At 33.6% G+C, this 5,937-nt stretch overlaps 1 protein-coding gene across 1 annotated transcript in view; it reads right to left on the bottom strand.

Annotated features, from left to right (window-relative positions):
* LOC107707799 (uncharacterized protein C14orf132-like) overlaps window positions 1-5,937 on the bottom strand; it is a 13,425-nt gene that overhangs the window by 6,620 nt on the left and 868 nt on the right. The window lies entirely within an intron of this gene.

Raw genomic sequence — 5,937 nt, 5'->3', positions numbered from 1 at the left:
CCACACCTACCTAAAACGGCTTGTTCTAACACGCCCCCACATGTCTACGTCACGATGTGGGAAGATTTGCATAATGCCGCCCAAATGTTCACGCAAAGAAAGATGTTGTGAATGCGCTGTGTGTTTCGTTGTGAAAGCGAAACTACTTTGTTTGGTCTTCCAAAAGAGGACGATATCTGCTTCGTCATGCCTGGAGCTGATCCGTGCTGGTCGCTGAGGAAATACATCAACTTCGCGCTGTGGATCGCCGGATCGGCTTTCACCGTGGACGAAGCGGAGTCCAGCCCGGGGTCGTCACATGTGGTTGTCGCAAGCCCGCCGGCTGTTCCTCACTTATAAGCCGTAATTATGTCCCCACTGGATGCAACGAATGCCTCGTTTATAATGGGTTTTCATGTTATTGAATCATCGCTCCGGCCGGACAGGGCATCAGAGTATGGTAAGGGGCGTAACATTTCTGTCACACGCTTGAGGTATTCGGCCAAACACAGTGCACTGGATAGCTGGCCAATCACAGCACACCTTGCTTTTCAGGCCGATGAGCTTTGTAAAAATCGACGCGTTTCAGAAAGGCAGGGCATAGAGGAGAAACAATAATGTACAGTATGTGGAAAATAATGTGTTTTTTGAACCTTAAACCGCATAAACACATTTCATTACACCAAATACACAAAAAAATGTTATTTTTAGCAACATCATATGACCCCTTTAAGTTTACATTTAGCAATTTTGTCTTTTGTTTCCACCACAGAATAAAAAATAAAGAAGGTGATTGCTACTTTTTTTTTTTCACAATTCTGACTTTATGACTTGCAATTTTGAAAAAAAAAATCAATGAAAAAAGTCAGAATTCTGAGTTTGTCTCACAATTTTGATTTTTTTCCTCACAATTCTGAGTTTATATCTCACTATTTTTCTTGCAGTTTTGAGTTTTATCTTACAAATCTGACTTTTGTTTTTTTTAGAATTACGATGTAAAAAAAATGTCAGAATTGTGAGATAAGAAGTCACAATTACCTGGTTAATTTTTTCATCCTGTGGTGGAAAGCAGCTTTCACAAATACTACATCACATACTACACGAGTTTAAATCTGTGATCTGTGATCCTCTCTGATGTGTTCTGCCCAAGATGCTGCCGTGTCTTTATAAAAGCACTTTGGTTTCAGAAGAACAGGAGCCTGTGGCGTGAAGATGTTCTCCAGACGGACTGAAGCCCTGAGCAGGTGTCTGTTCTCCTGCATGGGCTTTTAGAGAGCACACACACTAAAACTGATTCCCAGTGTCGTGCTCAGATACAACTGAGGGTTTGTTTCAGGGAGAAACAGGGTCATTTTGGGGCAGCAAGACATTTTGAGCATATACCACTGAGCTACTAATGAAATGCTAGCATACTGCTTAATGCACGCTGCTTTATATGTAAAAAGTAAACAGTACACATTATGTAATAATATACCGAAGATACTACTGTACAGCACAATTTAATGCTTTAATGCTTTCTATACAAAATAGAAAAGAAAATTCACAGTTTAGATGCTTCTCAGATGTTTCTCCTGAAAAAAAGACCCCAGTGATCTGACATGTGTGAGTTTCAGAAGAGATCTCAACTATGTCTCAAACTCTGCTCAGGTTTGCTCGAGATGCCGAAGTCTGCAATAAAAAGTCAGAGATTTCTCAAATATTTCTTATCAAATGATCTGAGCTACTTTTCAAATTCATTTTATAGCTTTATACTCTTACAGGATGACAACTATTGACTCGCTTTCGTCTACTTTTTTTAAAGAAATTTTTGTTTTAAAAATTAAAAAGTAAAAAAAAAAGTTCAAGTTAAAATTAGCATAAATTAAATGCAGGTAAACAAATACAATCGTGATAAATGTTGCAACTTAAAGATTTAACATTTATTTAAAAATGTAAAGATTTAAATTACAGTGATGAGAACTTGGAAGTAAATTTGCATAATTTTGTCATTATTTTTTTCATAAAAATAATGTTAAATTGGATAAATATGAACTTTTTTTTACTTGAAGTACAGTAAAATAAGTGTTAACTGAAATTAAATAACATTAAAAAAAACATAACTAAAACAAATAAAAAATAATAAAACTATATGGACATTAAAAAAAGACACATAACTAATATAACTGACAAAAATGGTAAAACTTTAAAATGAAAATGAAAAATACGAAAATAAAAACAAAATCAAAATATTTCAAATAAATGGCTTGCTGTTGTTTAGTCTGCACTTGAGGTTGAGGTTAAAACTTGTGCATTGTAATTGTACAGTCTTTCTGTTCAGGGAAAATGAACCAAAAATAAAAACAAAAGTAAATATTATTAAAACTCTAAATATTATTGATCTTAAACAGAATAGCTAATATGTCTGCTCATACCTCACATTTGGGTCATATTTTTCATAATCTGTGATTGACAAGCCATCTTTAACGATTATCACGTCAGGCGGTGTAGCTTTCAACTTCACTTGATCAACAGCAGGATCTCCAGTGAGGCGTTGTGATGTTTGTGACAGGAAACTAGAGGAAGAGATGGAAACAGACCTCCAGCAACATCATGACCGACTTCCACGAGAAGAAGAAACCAGGTTTGGGGCTAAAAGGGATATTTTCTTGAACGCACATCAGCTCAGTCAGACGGAGGGCACCACAGCACATTCTAGGGAATAATATCAGTTTCAGAGCTTCATGCAGATGCGTTTTGATAATCTTGCTTATGTTTTTTTTATTTCCTTGCAACATCAGTGAAAATGAAGGATACTCTGAATAAATTTTGGTTACGTTTAGAAAACGTTTTGCATAATGAGTGTTACTGCAGTTTTCATTGGCTCAATAAAAAAGAAAAACACTTAACAAGTGCATGAGATTTTAAACTGATTATGCACTGGATTTTGCTGTTTATCATGCAATATCATATGCAACCTATTAAAACCTGTGTAGGCTTATTCCTGCCAAAGAATTAAAAAAAAATTAAAAAAAGATAATTGCGACATTTTATCTCACAATTCTTGTTTTTTTTCCTCACAAATCAAGCGTAGCGTTAGTTCTGGCAGGTCACGTTAGTCAAGCTCGCATCAGCTGACTCTCAGCTGATCCCCATCAACCTATAGGAATACGACACCTATCTAAGCATTCATATATAAGGTCCTTCAGTATTATCAGCAGCTTTTGCATTGCTCAATAGCTAATTACCCTCCTCCATCCCCAGCTCCTCCTCTGTCAGTCAGGATTCGGCCTTCTGATTCTCCTTTGAATCAGACCAATTTCTAAAATGTGTACATTAAATTATTGAACATTAATGATATCTGCAATAAATTATGTAATAAAGTATGAATGTGATGTCTCAAGTGGCTATGTATGTGGACATTCCTTTAGAAAAACACTCGTGTGTTTTAAAGCATCGATCTCCAAACATATTGACAGTTTCACTCACTATCTCAGCGTGTTTTTAACGGCTCACGGTGTCACGCGTCGCATGGGGTTTCCTGTAGCTCTGAGAAAGCTCACGTCAGACGTTATGGATCCACAGATAGAAACGATGCTCCACAGGGAGTCAGAACGTGTGTCTGAAGCGTTACAGCATCTCTTAACAACATGCCACTGAAATACAATTCATAAATTACTAATGCCAGCAATGCTTGTTCTCCTAGTGCTCCGTTCTCATTTTTCAAGCGCTGGATTCATGAGCAGGTCATAAATAAAGTTGACAGCATGAAATGCATCAGAGTTTACAGTACATGACCCCTGTACAGTGACCCCAAAACACATTCAAAATGTGTGAATGTCATTGCATTAGATACAAAATATCTATGCCAGTCATTTACTGTAAAAAAAGATGCACAAACACACTTTGCAATCAAAACATTTGAGAAAAAGAAGTCTGCTAGTTACAAATGCTAAAATACAATAGATTGAATATGAATATCATTTATAAGTGTCCAGATAGTTATGGGCCACTCTGTGTTTTATGACAAACACTAAATGCATCTTCACTAAGGTTATTATTGTTAAATAAAATTAAACCAAAACATTTTTGTTAATTGAAATAAAGCTAAAATATAATAGAATTAAAATATAAATATAAATATTAAATGAAAAACTTTAAATAAATAAATAAAAACTTTAAATAAATGCTAAATTAAAACTGAAATACACAATAAATTAAACATGAATAGTATTATTTTAAAAAATACTAATAAAAATGACAAAATCACATAAAATTACCAAAAAAGTTATTAAAATTTAAAATGAAAACTTAGAATAAAATAAATAAAATATAAGTATTAATGAAAAACTTAAAACTAAATGAAAATGGGAAATGTTGTATTGGCAACTAAATGAAATAAGTTTAATTCGAAGTACTAAAATTACTAACTGAAAATAAATAAAAACTAAAACTAAATGGAATCTGAAATACAAAATAAATGAAACCTCAATAGTATTATTTTTAAAAAAAAGCTATTAAATATGACAAATCACATACAATTACTAAAAATGCAAATATAATTTAAATGAAACTTCAAAATATAAAAATAACATATAATTCTAAATATTCATAAAAATTATAAAAGTGTATAAATAGTACTAAAATAACAGATCTTCACTGGGGGAAAAAATGGTGTAGGATTTACTTTGAAACAATTTCCATTCAGAAATTGCTAGTAAGTTTCTCAAATAATTATAAAGAAATGGTAACACATTGAAATAAATGTGACATTTTGAAATCAAAAGCCTAAAATAGTATTTTCTTGTAAAACATACTTCAATAATCTATTTACAACTTCAAAAAAAATTTTTTTTTTAAGCATTCATGCTCCTATAATAATAATAATTTCTATCTGCTTTTATATGTTCTTATTCATCATGCACATTCTGGTTTTGTGGTGAGTAAAGTGTGAAACAGTGACTGTGCTGTGTGTGTCTGTGTCAAGCGCTCGCGGCAGTCAAAGCGGCGCAGAGGAAAGTGACTCTGGAGGGTCACTGGAGCCGCGCTGATGCCGCCGGGGCCCGTCTGACACATTTGCTCTAGAAGATTCTTTCCTGCTGTGTGAAACGTGAGCCGTCGGCCGCCGCGAGACCTTCTCTGAGCGATGATGTGGGACACTTCTGACTGTTCAGCACCTGCTGTCCGCTCGCTCATGTGGGAGCTGGTGTGGTCATGGCAGATGCATTTACTCAAAGTCTGAAGATTTTTCTAAAGATCGTTTTTCACAATGTTCGATTCATGAATTATTTCTTCCAGTAGGTTAATGGAGTGTGCTGTGATCATTTGCAATCACTCTTGTGCTATCGTCACATCCGAAAAGTCATCGAAAGACAAATAGGTGCAATTGTTCAACTGCTTCTGACGTGCAGTTCAACGACTAGATGATATACAATCAATCTGGTCTTGATAAAACACATCTCTGTTTTAGTCGAAATGCCTGAAGAGTCTAAAAACAGCCATTGATATGTGATTGACCTGAATAAGGAGCGTTCATTCATTTGCACGTTCTTTCTTCTCTGTGATGGATGTTAAAAAATCACTTTCAAATAAGACAAGTAAGAATGGTGTTTGCAAAGTGAGTTTAAAGACCGTTTAACCGTTAAAAGAAAAGATTTGTTCTTAATACAATAGAAAAGATTTCATTGAGGAAACTTGAAGACTGTGATATACTCTTACCCATAAAACAAATATATTAATTTTTATATGCATAGTTCATAATGTTCATAATATTACATATTTTATAGATTTTTGCCATTTTGCATTTTGTCATTACTGTAATGCAAAAAAAAAAATTAAAAAAAAAAATAAAGTAAATTGTAACATTTATCTATATAGTATTTGTTTTAATGCATTTAATATTAATGTTGTTTTATATATATATATATATATATATATATATAATGTTTTATTATTATATAACATTTTTAATTTTTAAATACA

Source organism: Sinocyclocheilus rhinocerous, unplaced genomic scaffold (genome assembly GCF_001515625.1).
Source record: "Sinocyclocheilus rhinocerous isolate Xijiao unplaced genomic scaffold, SAMN03320098_v1.1 scaffold805, whole genome shotgun sequence".
In the NCBI taxonomy this organism is placed as follows: domain Eukaryota; kingdom Metazoa; phylum Chordata; class Actinopteri; order Cypriniformes; family Cyprinidae; genus Sinocyclocheilus; species Sinocyclocheilus rhinocerous.
Note: the sequence above shows the minus strand (reverse complement) of the source record. Positions and strands in the feature narration are given on the sequence as shown.